General features: G+C 42.7%; 1 protein-coding gene and 1 pseudogene across 3 annotated transcripts in view; one reads left to right on the top strand and one right to left on the bottom strand.

The window, feature by feature from the left end:
* Window positions 1-11876, bottom strand: part of MAP7D3 (MAP7 domain containing 3) — a 51389-nt gene extending 39513 nt beyond the window's left edge. For both annotated transcript variants that reach the window (XM_084788876.1, XM_084788877.1), the window contains exons 1-2: window positions 11761-11876; window positions 10442-10529 (exon numbers count right to left, since the gene is read on the bottom strand). The gene's annotated coding sequence lies outside the window, so the exon portion shown is untranslated. The remainder of the gene's footprint in view (window positions 1-10441; window positions 10530-11760) is intronic.
* A 530-nt stretch (window positions 11877-12406) lies between these two features.
* On the top strand, window positions 12407-15105 carry LOC311602257 (protein FAM168A-like; annotated as a pseudogene). The gene has a single exon. The product of its transcript is annotated as a protein FAM168A-like (transcript).
* The last annotated feature ends 853 nt before the right edge of the window (window positions 15106-15958 follow it).

Raw genomic sequence — 15958 nt, 5'->3', positions numbered from 1 at the left:
CGAAAAGGAGCAAAGAATCAGGAGGTGGTCAGGAAACATTAGAATGGGCTAGTAATGGTCATAATAGCTGCCATTTCCCAAGCGTTAGTCCCAGTGCTTGATATTTCCCTATGCTTTCGCTCATTTCTTCCTCATACTATGCCTGTGTGAGGGACGACGTTATTTTCATTGATGCTGTGGAAACTACTGATGAATTTGGTACAGAACTCGGCAATGTTCCCAAAGTATACTCCAAAGCACTCAAACGCTGGTGCTTTTTTGTGTTTAGAGGCAGAACTTCCTTTCAACCACTAACCTATTATCTGGAAAAATAGTCTGGAAACATACAGAGCCATCTATGAGAGCAGGGCCAAGCCCAGCTTCCTGGATGCACTTTGGTCTGTTCTTAAGGAGCTAGACAAAAGACATTTGTTTACTTATTGGGCAGAGGACCCATGAGAGCAGGATCCAGGCAATCAATATGAGGTTTGGACACAGGATGAGGTCAGGAAGGACTAGGCTGACAATAACCAGAGGCACTCATCACTGGAGGACAGCTCCAGGCTTCCTTCTTCCCTGGCTGGTGCTTTCATCTGTCCAAGGTGCTTTCTTGCTAAGTCAAGTAAGTCCTTTCAGCATCCCACCTGGGGCATGTGCTGCTGCTGTTGCTGCAGAGGTGGCAGCTGACAGCTCACCAGTGTGAACAGTGTCAAGGTGTGTGTGTGGTGGTGGGGGGTCTAGTCTTCTAAGTAGTAGCCCAGGTCAACCCTTCAGAATCAACCTTGACCAGCTCTGATTTCTAAAGTACTACAAACAGTAGCATCTGAGAAAGCAAGCCGGCTTCCATGTTCATCTTGGCACTGGTTACAGAATACATCATTATTGACAAAATCAGTAACATCTGCTTTCCTGGCCCATATTTAACTTATCTGAATTATGAAGCCTCTCCATGTTTCCAGTTTGTAACTGTTGTAAATGATGCAAAAGGAGAATTGGAGACAGAGACAGATAGGAAGAATGAGGGAGAATTAATTTACCACAGGGTGAAATGAAAATGTACCAAAGTGTAATGGAATTTCATTAACTTCGGAAATGATGATGAATGCTGTCCAAATAATTCCTACTAATGCATAATTCACAGCTGAAAATAGAGCCAAATTCTCCTAAAAAGCACATCCATTTATGCCCCCAAATTAATTTGGTGTGTTATTCAGGATGGTTGACAGGATAAAAGATCTACTATGAAATATAATCATCTATTAGGCTTGGGAATCTATGAGTCTTTCTAGTTCAGTAGATGATAGCAGCTGCTAACAAGTGGAACCTTGAGAGGCAGACACCCACAGCCCTCATTCTCCTAATGTGAATCTCCCCAAAGACATAATTTCAGACATAACCACACAGAAGTTTGGATGAGCTTTAAGATCTCCATAGCAACCATGGCCCAATTCATATATATACTGAAAGCAAATTAAAATCAGTTTCAAAAGATCCCAGTGGGGTCATGAGAAGGCCCATACATATTCTAATTTGCAATGCCACTGCTAGTTAATATTATATGTTCATGAAATATGCAAATTATATAGGTAGCACATTATATATTTTTATATAATTATACCAAGAGACTTTAATATCTTTTCCATTTTTCACAATAAGCATCCTATTCCACAAATTCTCAGTGACATTTTGCACTTAATGTCTCAAGACTATGAGCTTTTAAATGATTTCTTTAAAAAAAAAACCTTATATGCTTTTTCTATACTCAGGAGAGTGGTAATGGGAGAGAGACCTTTTTACCTTTATGTCTGACACAAAGCCCACCTATGGTTGACAGAGAGAGAAGACTATTCTTAGATAAGAAGCTACCCATTGGCTCAGATTCCATCAATGAGAATCTTTGGGTTTGCAAGCCTTTCAACACCATATACACATAACGGGTTTTCTAATCTATGGGTCCCTTAGCCAGAGTGCTGGTCAGATAAGTTGGTGGTTTACTCAGATATGGCTTCTGCAGCCCAATGAACTCCTTCCTCTTGTAGGAAGCACTACATTTAAGGGGAGGGAGGGCTTAAAGCATCCAGAGTTACCTGAGTCAATGGTAAGAGGTACTGGGATAGGAGTTCAAGTATGATGGCTTGATGATACTGAGACCTAAGTAAACTATGACGTAAGTTCCCACCAAAGCCTCACAATGGAGTTAGCTTTTTCCTGCTAAGAATCCACTCACTTATATGAGAGGACACTAGGGAATGAGCTCATGTTGTCCACCTTCCTGAAGGAGAGATAAACATGGTTTTGTTTAGATCACAAATGGGGGATGAGAAAAAGACTTGTGAGAGAGCTGGTGATATTTATCCCCTTAAAAGCTGAACCACAGTGCTCGCTTTGGCAGCACATATACTAAAATTAGAACTATACAGAAAAGATTAGCATGGTCCCTGTGCAAGGATGACACACAAATTCGTGAAGCGTTCCATATTTTTTAATTCTACCAGACCTTCAAGGATGTGCTAATACCGGTACTCTTAAGTTACTCCAAAAGATAGAAATGGATGGAACATTACCAAATTCATTCTATGAGGCCATAATCACATTGATACCTAAACCTCAAAAAGACCCAACAAAGAAAGAGAATTTCAGACCAATTTCTCCTATGAACATTGATGCAAAAATACTCAATAAAATACTTGCAAAACGAATACAAGAACACATCAAAGATATCATTCACCATGACCAGGTAGGCTTCATTCCTGGCATGCAGGGATGGTTTAATATACAGAAATCCATCAATGTAATTCACCATATAAACAAACTGAAAATAAAAAAAACATGATCATCTCCTATGCAGAGAAAGCATACCTCAACATAATTAAGGATATATACAGCAAGCCAATAGCCAAAATCAAATTAAATGGTGAGATACCCAAGGAAATTCCCCTAAAATTGGGAACAAGGCAAGGCTGCCTACTCTCTCCATATCTCTTCAATATAGTACTCGAAGTTCTAGCCAGAGCAATAAGACAACAGAAGGAGAGCAAGGGTATCCAAATGGGAAAGGAGGAAGTCAAATTATCCCTATTTGCAGATGATATGATAGTGTACATAAGTGACCCTCAAAATTCCACCAGAGAACTCCTACAGCTGATAAACACCTTCAGCAAATTGGCTGGATACAAAACTAGCTCAGAAAAGTCTGTAGCCTTCCTATACACAAATGACACACATGAAGAGGAAGAAATTAGAAAAACCACACCCTTCACATTAGCCACAAGCAATATAAAATATTTAGGAGTTACTCTAACCAAGCAAGTGAAGGACTTGTTTGAAAAAAATTTCAAAACTCTGAATAAAGAGATTGAAGATGACATGAGAAGATGGAATGATCTTCCTTGCTCATGGATCAGGAGACTTAACATAGTAAAAATGGCCATCCTATCAAAAGCAATCTACAGATTCAATGCAATCCCTATTAAAATACCTACACAATTTTTAAAAGACATTGAAAGTTCAATTCTCAACTTCATATGAAAAAACAAAAAACCCAGAATAGCTGAAACTATCTTGTACAATAAAAGGTGCTCCGGAAGAATCTCCATACCTGATCTCAAGCGGTACTATAAAGCAATAGTAATTAAAAGAGCATGGTACTGGCACAGCAACAGGCTGGTTGATCAGTGGAATCGAAATCAAAGACCCAAATATGAATCCACACACATATGGTGGATTTTTGACAAAGAAGCCAAATCTATTCAATGGAAAAGAGATAGCATCTTCAACAAATGGTGCTGGTCCAACTGAATGTCTACGTGTAAAAAAATATAATTGGACCCATAATTGTCACTATGCACAAAACTCAAATCCAAGTGGATCAAAGACCTCAACATAAAACCAGAGACACTAAATCAGTTAGAAGAAAAATTGGGGAAGAGCCTGGAACACGTTGGCACAGGAGACAACTTCCTGAACAGAACACCAACAGCCCAGGCCTTAAGGTCAACAATTAATAAATGGGACCCCATGAGGCTGAGAAGCTTCTGTAAGGCAGGAGACACTGTCAACAGAATAAAGCAACAGCCTACAGACTTGAAAAAGATCTTCACCAACCCTACATCTGACAAAGGTCTAATATCCAAAATATATAAAGAACTCAAGAAATTAAACACCACCAAACCAAAGAACCCAATTGAGAAATGGGGCTCAGAACTAAATGGCGAATTCTCAACAGAGGAATATCAAATGGCTGAGAAACACTTAAAGAAATGCTCAACCTCCTTAGTCATCAGGGAAATGCAAATCAAAACAACTCTGAGATTCCATCTTACACCCAACAGAATGGCTAAGATCAAAAATTCAAGTGACACCACATGCTGGCGAGGATGTGGAGAGAGAGGAACACTCCTCCATTGCTGGTGGGAATGCAAACTAGTACAGCCACTTTGGAAATCTATCTGGTGCTATCTCTGAAAACTGGGAATAGGGCTTCCTCAAGACCCAGCTATTCCACTCCTTGGAATATACCCAGAAGACTCTCTAGCACACAACAAGAACATTTGCTCAACCAAGTTCATATCAGCCTTATTCATAATAGCCAAACATGGAAACAGCCTAAGTGTTCCTCAGTAGAAGAATGGATAAAGAAACTGTGGCACGTTTACACTATGGGATACTACTCAGCTATTAAAAACAAGTAACTCCCAAAATTTGTGGATTGAACTAGAAATGATCATAATGAGTGAGTTAACCCAGAAGCAGAAAGAGTCAAATGGTATATACTCACTTATATCTGGACACTAGCCCATGGGGCATGTCCCATGACAGTCTTTACTTATCAGGAAAGTGGGACAGAGGAGAGGACATTCTATTGGGACTCTAGATGAGAGAAGCATGGGAGAATGGCAAAGTAGAAGGATCCAGAGGGTCCTAGAAACCTACAAGTAGAACATTATGATGGGCAGATCTAGGCCCAGGGGTCCCGCTCAAACTATGGCACCAGCTAAGGACAATATGTGCAGTAAACTTTGAACCCCTACCCAGGTGTACCCAATGGACAGGACATTCTTCACAGTTGAGTGGAGAGTGGGGTCTGACTTTCACACAAACTCTGGTGCCCCATATTTGACCACGTCCCCTGGAAGGGGAAGCCTGGTGGCACTCAGAGGAAGGATAGCAGGCTACCAAGAAGAGACTTGATACCCTATGAGCATATACAGGGGGAGGCAGTCCCCCTCAGTCATAGTCATAGGGGAAAGGAGTAAGGGAAAAATGGGAGGGAGGGAGGAATGAGAGGATACAAGGGAGGGGATAACCATTGAGATGTAATATGAATAAATTAATAAAATATATTAAAAACAGATAAAAAAGTTGAACCACCATGTGCAGGAGATTGGTCATTAACCAGCTGAAAAACATCCTTGAACAAAGTCTGAGAGGAGGTATAAATGTGAACCAAAAACAAGAGGCGCAGCCTTTGAAGACTTGGGATAGTTTTGGTTGTTCATCACTCCACTCTTCCCCTAGGTTTTTTGTTTATTTTTCATTTCATTACATTTCTTTTTTTTTTTGAGACAGGGTCTCTCTGTGTAGTCCTGGATGTCTGGCACTCACTATGTAGATCAAGCTTACTTCAAGTTCAGAGATCCAGCTACCTGTTCTTCCTAAGTGGTGGAATCAAAGGCTTGTGCTGCCATACCCAGCTCACTTGGACCCTGTAACCTCTGAAGTTAATATGTGCTGTCTTCTCTAGTTTATTTTATATGTCGTTTGAACATTCATATTATTTATGGAAGTAATGACGTTTTACACATTCTAAATTTGTATTAATGGATGACTGATCTCTATGAAGGTACAGATGTCATAAATGGATAATGCTTTCTTCATTAACATTAAGACTAATAGTATTCCTAGAAAATATGACAAATCCCATGAATATTATTTTTTCTTGAGATATGGTTTCTATATGTTGTTATGGCTGTCCTGGAACTCACTATATAGACCAGGCTAGCCTTGAACTCACAGAGGTCCACCTGGTTCTGTTTCCCAAGTTCTGGGATTAAAGGCTTATGCTACCATGCCTGGCCCAAACCCTATCAATATTAGTGGTAGATCCTATGATAAAGAGGTACATATTTATTGTGGTGACAGATGATGTCATTATGAAGAAGGCAAGCCCCTGGACCATCTTCCACCAATGAAAACACTTCCAAAAATAAGCCATAGAAGTAGGAGCATAGCATTGACCACTTTCTTCTATGGAGAAAGATAACTGGAAAGGTTACCGCCTCAAAATAGAGGCATATTGGCCTCTTGGGGTCCCTTTGGGCAATTAAAGTACTTTGCACAGATATATGTGGAGTAACATTAGAGTGACCTCTGAGTTTCTCTATTCTCTCATCTTGGATGAGTGTGGAGTATTGGTATGAAGGCGTTATCTGGAAAAGTCCATTATTCTCACTTATCTGTGTCTCTCAATGTCAAACCTCAGTATTTGGAGTTCTGTGGTATTAAAGTAGTCTATTGAAAGTGGTGACAGAAAATGCAATCATGGAGAAGGCTAGGGATTGGCTCAATTTCCACTAATAGGAAAACTTGTTTTGATTGTCTTTGAGATAATCATATGCTGAAACATTTATGGCGGTGTATACGTAATCATCAAATATTTGTATTATTTATTTTAATTTTATTATTTATTTATTTAGTTAGTTAGTTTTCCTTTTTTCAAGGCAGGGTAGCCTTGGCTATCCTGGACTCACTCTGTAGACCAGGCTGGCCTCAAGCTCACAGAGATCCACCTGCCTCTGCCTCTCTGAGTGCAGAGATTACAGGCATGCACCACTATGCCCAGCTATCTATTTTTTAAAAGACAGTGTCTCACTTAGTCATGGCTAGCCTAGAACTTGCTATGTAGACAAGGCTGGCCTCAGAATCTGCCTACCCCTGACTCAGAAGTGCTGGGAATAAAGATGAATGTCACTGTACATGGCTTAATCATGACTTCTTGGCCCTGTTAACCCTGTTAAGAGGGTTCCATTTCATGTACCAGGCCTTAGAACCAATTGTTTACTCCCATAATATTCATGCTTCTATTGCATCAGTGGACATATCTTGTCAGGCCAAGTGTTATTGTATTGTGCAGGGTCCAAAGCTAGGTGAGACTGATGATTACTTTTTTCCTCTGGTAGCATGTATAGCACCCTTCAGCACTATGAAAGCTAGCCAGTAAGGATGAAAGTTCAAGGTATCAGCTTGATTTCTTCATCTTCTGTCACTCAAGAATGACAACAGGGTCTTAGCCATCAATTTTTGGAGGGTACCCAAGAGTATTGTCAACTTTTAAAATATATAGTTTTCTAATTCAAATGACATTATTATATAAATTCCTCCCTTCCCTTTCCTCCCTCTAATCCCTCCCATGCACCCCCAGCCCATCATTGGCTTCTTTTTCTTTGTTATTGTTATAATACAAAATGCATAAATATATAAATACAAAATGTTAAGTGCATCTAGTGTTACTAGTTTGTATATGATTTAAAGGTTGACTTTCTCTTAGGTAACCAATTAGGGAGCTCATCCCTGGGAAAGACTGTTAGCCCATTCTCAGCTTTCTCTAGTAGCTTTTATATATTTTATCTAGTGACAGGAAGTCATGAGATTTACCCCTTCCAGATTAGCATGTCTATTGGTGTTGTTCTTGTTTGGGCAGCCATATTGTTAGAATATCATGGTTGAAATCTCCCTGTCATTTCTAGGAGAGACAATTTCACAGCAGACTTCATGGTTCTCTGACTTTTGCCATCTTTCAATCTTTTAGGTTTTTTTTTTGTTGTTGTTGTTTTGTTTTTTGAGGCAAGGTTTCTCTGTGTAGCACTGGCTATCTTGTATCTTGCTCTGTAGACCAGGTTACATCAAACTTACAGAGATCTGCCTTTTCTTTCTTTCTTTCTTTCTTTCTTTCTTTCTTTCTTTCTTTCTTTCTTTCTTTCTTTCTTTTTCTGAGACAGGGCTTCTCTGTGTAGCAGCCATGGCTTGTTTGTTGAACAGTCTGGCGTTGAACTCACAAGGATCTTCCTGCCTCTGCTTCCTGAGTGCTGAGATTAAAGGTGGCAGCCTTATGTGTAGTGCTATTAACTTGGTCTCTATCTATAATGGTTAACAGGTGATGTCATCACAAAGGAGATATCTATTGGTGGTTTTTCCACCAATGGGAACGTTTAAAGAGTTCAAGATTCTAAAGGTGCCCTCAGCATCTTAGTATCCTTGTGTTCAAAAGTGAATTGTAATATGCAAGCAATTTTTAAACATTAGATATAGAAGTGATGACATTTATAACTCTTAAGTGAGTGAGCTGGTGAGGTACCAAGGTCATGAGACCATTACCCACTGAGACTAATCTGATCCCTCTTCATGGTTTCAGAGTCTATGTTTTGTTCTGAGAAGTAAACACGATGGTTAGTCAAAGAGCTGGCTGGATTGAGGAGAGCAGAGGGCAACTCTCAGTGGGATACAACAAAGAAGCCACCAGTGCCTCACAATGGAGGCGTCAGGGCTTCTTCAAGCACTCTCAATGTACACTGTGCTAACACCTGAAAAGTAGTGCCAAAGATTATGCTTCTAATCTATTTTTAATATATTTTAAAGGTTTATTTATTTATTTATTTTTATTTATATATAAAATATATTTATATTATATTATGTGGGTGCTGGGAATTGAACTCAGGACCTCTGGATGAACAGCAGTACTCTCAACTGCTAAGCCATGTCTCCAGCCCATAAACTTCTATTACTATTTCCCATGGTAGAGCACATGGTATGGGTATTGTGTTTTATGTGGAAAATACTGTTCTAGGACCATTCCTATCAGTCTTAATGAACACTTCTGTATTTATTATGGTGAGAGATGACATCATTATAAAGAAGGACAGCCATTGGTTCACTTTTCACCAATGAGAAAGCTTCAATAAGGGGCTACCTCCCTTACCTCCCCTACCTCCCACCTTCATCTCAGAAATGAGGCAACAGTTCTTACCCCCATGTCACAAAGGAGGCAACACAGTCCCCCCTCTCCTTTCCCCTCCCTCCCCCTCTTTTTTACCTTCCCCTCCTTCCCCCTCACTCCTCCCCTCCTCCTCCTCCTTCCCTCCTCCCCCTCCCTCTTCCCTCCCTCCTCCCCTCCCTCCTCCCCTCCTTCACCTCCCTCCCCTCCTCCTCTCCCTCCTCTCCCTCCCTCCATATCCTTCCCCTCCCTCTCTCCTCCCCTTCCCTCCCTCCTCCCCTCCCTCCTTCCCTCCCTCCCTCCTCTCCTCCCCTCCCCTCCCTCCATCTCCTTCCCCTCCCTCCCTCCTCCCCTTCTCCTCCTTTCCTCCTCCCCTCCCCCTCCTCCTCCCTCTCTCCCCTCCCTCCCCCTCTCTTCCTCTCTCTTCCCTCTCTTCCTCCCTCTCTCCATGGATTCCCTTAGTTTCATCAATTTCTTCATAGTCAAATAGTAAGCAATATCTTCAAATTGCACTTGGTATGTGATTGATGACATCAGTAGCCCTCAGAATTTTGTACCATAGATTAGTGTATGTTGTATGCAGAATACAGATGTCATTGAGAGGGCAGTACTTACATTCTTCCACTCGTACTAATGATTAAACATATAAGTCTGGGTTTTGATGAGAAAACAACATGGTGGCTGGCCTTTGAGCCAATGGTTTTGACTAAGCAGGATAACAGCTACTGGACACATTCTTCTAATGGGAAACCTTGGTATAGAGGCCACATATGTCTCACAATGGAAGTTTTGTGTCTTTTTCCTAAGTGTGTCTTCAGCCACATACAGGGCATCTTGTAAAGAGGTGTATGTGTATAAAGAGTAATGTGAAAGATGAATTCATCAAACCTCAAGCCTCTAATCTCATAGATGGAAATTCGGATGCTTTTATAGGAAACTACAAATACTATAGTTTCCAAGCATGCCTGCAGTCTTCATGAAAACATTATGATTTGGAGTTCTATGGTACTAAGCTAGATGATGGCATTATGAAACTAGGCAGATATTGGTGGTAACAGGTCATGGAATTATAAAGCTAGACTGCTATTGGTGGTAACAGGTGATGTCATTTTGAACTTAGATAGCTATTGGCTCACCTTCCACCAATGAGAACATTGGGACAATGAGGATTCTATATGTCCCAGTGATCAAACTTGAGCTGCAATGTCAATAGTAATATGCAGGTTATTTACTAAATGTGATATTAATTTTGTAAATGGTGACTTATGGAAGTCTATAAATCTCTCTTGTAGTGTCTGTACAATTTCAAAATTTGGTGAGAAAGTTTTATGTCCAGGGAATGCTATCTCTTTTCATGTTGTCACCATGTGATTTGGCATTTTGTGGTAAAATGTGTGAGAACACTGGCTACTTCTAGAGTGGTTTTGATTAAAGAGGAAGACAGCCACTGGCTTGCATTCCTCAGTGACATACCTTAAAAGAGACTTTCAACACTTCACTTTGTAGGTTCCGGGACTCTTCCTTCCTATAGCGTTTTTAGGCAGTTTATGGTTATCTTTACCTAAAATGTGAATGAATACTTTATTAGAAACATGTATAATAACATCAGATACAGTATGTTCACTTTTTTAGAGTACAGTGTATATATGGTGCTTTGGAGGGCAAATACTTTTCTGGGACACTATTTTAATGACACAATCCCCATGGTAATCAAGCACATTGCCTTGGAGTGTCTATTGGCCTATATTCCCTTCCATTAATAAGAATGTTTTGCTACAAGGACTATCAAGGTCCCAGAGATATCATGGCTCCTTCACATAGGTCCCTTCATCCAGTTCAAAGTACTCTCTGGTGACATGTGTTGTAATGTTAGATGATGTCTGCCTCACCTCGTCAATTGCTTCCTGTGGATGACTATTTAACTAGGAAGTCCCTGCGTTATCTCTTGGTCCCATTTTCTCTCGTCCTCAACTGTCTCCACTCAGACTCCATGCTACTATTGTGATGTCATAGACTCATGTTCCAATAACCTAACTTTTCCAATGTATGGTCACATTAAAACACACCATTTACTCTATTAGCCAACATTCTCTTTAAATATCCTCTCAAATTAAACTTTGTTTTCTTTGGAACCTTAGGGGGAAGTGCTGAGTTATTGGGAAGCTCACTTACAGTACCTTAGCAGCCTTTCAGCTAAGTCCTGTATTGCTTGTAACTTGTCTGCCCCATCCTCGGTCTTACCTATCTCTTTATCTCTGCTGCAGACACTTAGGGCCCAGTGTAGGAACTACTACCCTCCCTCTATCTGATATGATAATTACTTCATCCTCACCCAAGAAAATGGCACTTACCTTTCAAAGTCCTTGTCCATGATCACTTTGAAGCTTTCTTCCAGCCCCTAGTTTAAATTCTTCCCTTTGCTTCTAGAGTGAGTTTAGACCCTAGAACTGAACTCCTTCTTTTACTTATTCACCACAATTTATGCTTAGTACCTTTATCCCTTTACCTTAGTACCTTTATCCCTTTACCTTCCTTTATTTAAAACGTGCTTGTATTGAATGAATCCTTTCCAGTTGTCTTGAATTCTCTTTGATGGAAAAACAGTCAACCAACACATGAATAATACATAAAGAACATTCTGGGAAATGTTACCCCTAAATCCTGGCTTGGTGACTCCACTTTGCTACTTGTTGTCTGTATCCCTCATACTGAACCTTCCATTCCCGTCTACACAGTCAGCTTGGTCTGCCTCCTTCTGTGTGCCTTAATTGATGTCAAATGGGACTGCTTACCTGGCTGATGGAAGAATGTTGTTAACTCTCTAAAATGAGCCTCTTCACAAAGATGTATGTTGGTGTACTCCTTTTGGCTCTTCTTTAGGGACTGAGCTGCCCCAGGGAGGCATGCTGGGGCCACACCTTCTCTGCCTTGTTATGCCCTAAGCAAGCTACTATGACATAGCCTGAGGTATGATGTAAGTGGGCCAGGGCTAGGTTAGATATTTGTATGTTTCAATGCCTGAATACTTTTCAAGGCAGAAGAATATTTATGTATAAGAATAAAGATTGGCGTCATAGTTGTTTATCACAAATATTTCTGAGCATTCAATATCCACGATCCCACTGACCTTTTTCTTTAGAAACTAATACTGGTATAATGACATGGGTATCATCATGGTTTGTTTATTGAGTCTTTTATTAGACCAATAGTCAATGAATTTCCATTTATCTAAGGGCTATAATAATAATAACGAGGCTAGAGAGATGCCTTAGTGTTTCATAGGACATACAATTCTTCCAGAGGACCTAAATTAGGCAGCTCAGTCACCTGTCTCTGTGGGCACCTGAACTCATGGGTGCATACTCACACAAACACACATACATAATAATAAAAATAAATCTAAAAGAGCCCAGTGGCTGAGGAGAAGGAGGAGGAGGAGGCTTCTGTCCCTGCGCGCCATCCACCACCCTACTGGACACGGACAAAGGAACGAGAGCGTCGCCGCTGTAGCCTCCAGAGAAGACAACACACCACCGCCTTAGTCGGGGCCGCCGCGGTTTTCGCCTGCAGCAGCTCACCGGATCCTCAGTCTTCCACAATGAACCCCGTTTACAGCCCCGTGCAACCTGGGGCTCCTTATTGCAACCCTAAGAACATGGCCTACACTGGTTACCCCACAGCCTACCCGGCAGCTGCCCCTGCCTACAATCCCAGCCTATACCCGACCAATAGCCCGAGTTACGCTCCAGCCACTCTGCTGATGAAACAGGCCTGGCCACAGAACTCATCTTCCTGTGGCACTGAAGGCACCTTCCACCTCCCAGTGGACACCGGGACAGAGAACCGAACTTACCAAGCATCCTCTGCAGCTTTCAGATATACTGCAGGGACACCATACAAAGTCCCACCGACCCAGAGTAATACTGCTCCACCCCCCTACTCCCAATCACCCAACCCCTATCAGACGGCCATGTATCCAATCAGAAGTGCCTATCCCCAGCAGAATCTGTATGCCCAGGGAGCCTACTACACACAGCCCGTGTATGCCGCGCAGCCCCATGTCATCCACCACACCACGGTTGTCCAGCCCAACAGCATTCCCTCAGCCATCTCTACCCAGCTCCTGTTGCTGCTCCCAGGACCAACGGTGTGGCCATGGGCATGGTGGCAGGCACCACCATGGCAGTGTCCGCAGGTACCCTGCTGACCACACCCCAGCACACTGCAATTGGGGCGTACCCTGTCTCCATGCCCACGTACAGGGCCCAAGGAACCCCTGCATATAGCTATGTGCCCCTGCACTGGTAAAGCCTGCCGCCCATCCAAATCTGGAGTCACACTGCATGCAACTACTCAAGTCTTACACCGGTGTTGGAGCAGTCCCCTAGCAGCACCACTTCTATTTGCAAGAAGAGACAATGGAAGTGCAAGGGTCACTTTATGCATCTTTAATGGTTTTGATTTTTATTTTTGGTTTTTGTAAAAGCTGCTTTTTCTAATATCCTAGGAGCCTTCCCCTCATGCCTCCCTCTTAGCCACTGCCCTCCTGGCTCTGATCCCTCTTCCTACCTAACCAGGCCCAGTCCTCTCTGCACTTCTTTCCTTCCCTGAGCATCCTGTCCCTGGGATCCCAGTCTGTTAGCACGCAGAGAGTGAGGTTTATTGCGATGGTTCAGCTAAAGGCTAGATTTCATTTGGAGAACATAACAGATGTGGCCCTCAGGTCTGAGGTAGGAGCTTAGAGTTGTTGAAAAGGCCACATCTCTGTCAAATTGTCATTTTCTAAAGCAAGATTAGTTCAAATACAAAGAAATATATTCTAAGAACCATTACAACAGACCAAGAACAAACCCACCTGGTTATGTAGCAGTGTTAGCAGCAGCTTCGTGTCCCCAGGCTCAGAACTGGGAAAGCAGAGAATTTGGGGAAGGGTAGAGGGAGGGTGGACACTGGGGAAGTAGTGTGAAGAAAGAGGTGGCGGGTGCTCAGCTCTAGTTTGAAAGGTCTCTGGCCACATTGTGAGCCTGGACCTTTGGATTTGCACAGTGGTGTTGACTGACCAGGCACTTCCTCCAGAGATGCTTTGACCTCAGACCTGCCAAACAGTTGCATGGTGGTGGGATCCCAGCATCCAAGAGGCTCCGGGAGGCCCAGTGTCTGCATAATCCCACCCTCATCCTTCCCAGGGCCAGGGCGCTCATGTCTGTCTGTGGGGCTGGCAGGCAGGCTAAGCTCTTGGTTACCTTGTGCCATTTCACGGCCAAAGTGAAGGAGCCACATTCCAGGTGGGAGCTGGCGGCTCTGAAGGTCAGGACAGTGAAGGAGAAACAATAGCAATAATCATTTCATACTCACGGGACTGAAGGACCTTAGCATCCATCATCTCACCCATTCCCCATTTGACAGATGAGGAAACTGAGGCCCAGAGAAGCAGAGAGGACTTCTCTGAACCTCATCGTAAATTAGCATTCAATGCAGCTTTCCTACCTACTGGCATTTTACCTATAGAAACTGCTAGGATGGATGGCCCTGGCTCTGTGAAACTTAAGTCAGCAGTGCCCACATCTGGTGAGCTCTGGAATGACCTCTGGGCTTGTGTCTGCTGTCTTCCCTCGTGGACTCCAAAGGTGGGGCTTGAAGTCTAGGCAGAGGCCACATAGGGCAGATGGCAGGAGCAGAAATTATATTTGGAAAGCCTGTGAAGACATCTGGAACATTCATCCTGAACCTGAGTCCACCTCGAGGAAAAGGAGCAGGTGGGCTGGCTGGAAGGAGAGGCCATCCACTTAGGATAGTAGCCCTTTATCCAAGAAGAGAGGAAGAATGGGAGTCACCAAACAAGGAGGACAAGGAGGACGCCAAGCAGATACAACCACATTGGGAGATGAAGAGGGACCCTGGGACAAGGAAATGGATTGGCCGGCCACCCTCCTGTTCCCAGCCAGCAGAGCCAATAGCCTCACTGGGTGGAGCAGGAATATCTTACTGTGTAAAATTGAGTCCTTGGTAACATTTGAAACTTGAACTATTTTCATTTTAAATTCGTGTGAACTTGGACATCACCTTCCTATTTCCCATGTTCTTCTAAAGGAAAAGAAAGGAAAAAAAAAAAAAAAAAGAAACCCTTGAGCTGCATGTTCCCAAGAGGTCAGGGTTCATCAGTGTCCATGGCAGAGAGCCAGAAGTTAGGTCACCTGCTTTTCTGGTCTTCCAGGAATTTCAGAACCAGGAAAGGAAAGCTCAGCTGTTCTGGGGTGCTGATAAGGTTTCATTTTAAAACAAAGTTTTCCAGTGTTAATCTGCTTTTAAATGTCCCTTCTTGCCCTCTGTGGTTTTGTAAGAGGTGGGTGAAGGTTGCTAGAGATCATGTTTTACATGTCTTTTACAAATGCCAAACTAATAATGGTGGTAATCATTATAGGATACGTTTGCATGTGTCAGGTGCTTCATCGATTTCAAAGCACGTCACGACCTTCAGTGTACTGGCCCAGAGAGCAAGCAGCAGGGTCTGTTATTCCACCCACTTAACAAATGAGGAAATAGATTCTAAAAGGAAATGAAACGGCCCAAAGTGAGCTGTATGCTGCAATCCTGGCAGTCTCCAGGTGACCTGGTACAGGAGAAAAAGAGATCTAGGAATGGCCTTTTAACATTTGTTTTTTTCCACATCAGTAAGTAAACGCTGTTTGTGCCCCTTACTGTTTGTGTGGGTTAGCCCTGAGAGACGAAGACATGGCGCCTGCCATTTAATCACTACAGAATCCAAGGCTCAGAAAAGTACAGGGACTTTCTGGTAAGGAATCCCCTGCTGGCTCTAGTCTCCCTGAGCCTGAAACACACGCAGGCTCGTGTTCTGAAGCACCGATGCTCTGCACCCCACCTTACACCTCGTCTATGATTCAAGATCAGAAAGACCCCAAGGTGACATGCTGGAGTGTAGAGGAACCAGGCCCATTACCCTCGAGCCCCAGGTCAGCTGGCCTCACCCTA

The sequence above is a fragment of the Acomys minous genome (assembly GCF_964271855.1).
Source record: "Acomys minous genome assembly, chromosome: 7".
Lineage (NCBI taxonomy): Eukaryota > Metazoa > Chordata > Mammalia > Rodentia > Muridae > Acomys > Acomys minous.
The sequence above is the reverse complement of the archived record's forward strand: the minus strand, read 5'-3'. Positions and strand labels throughout refer to the sequence as shown.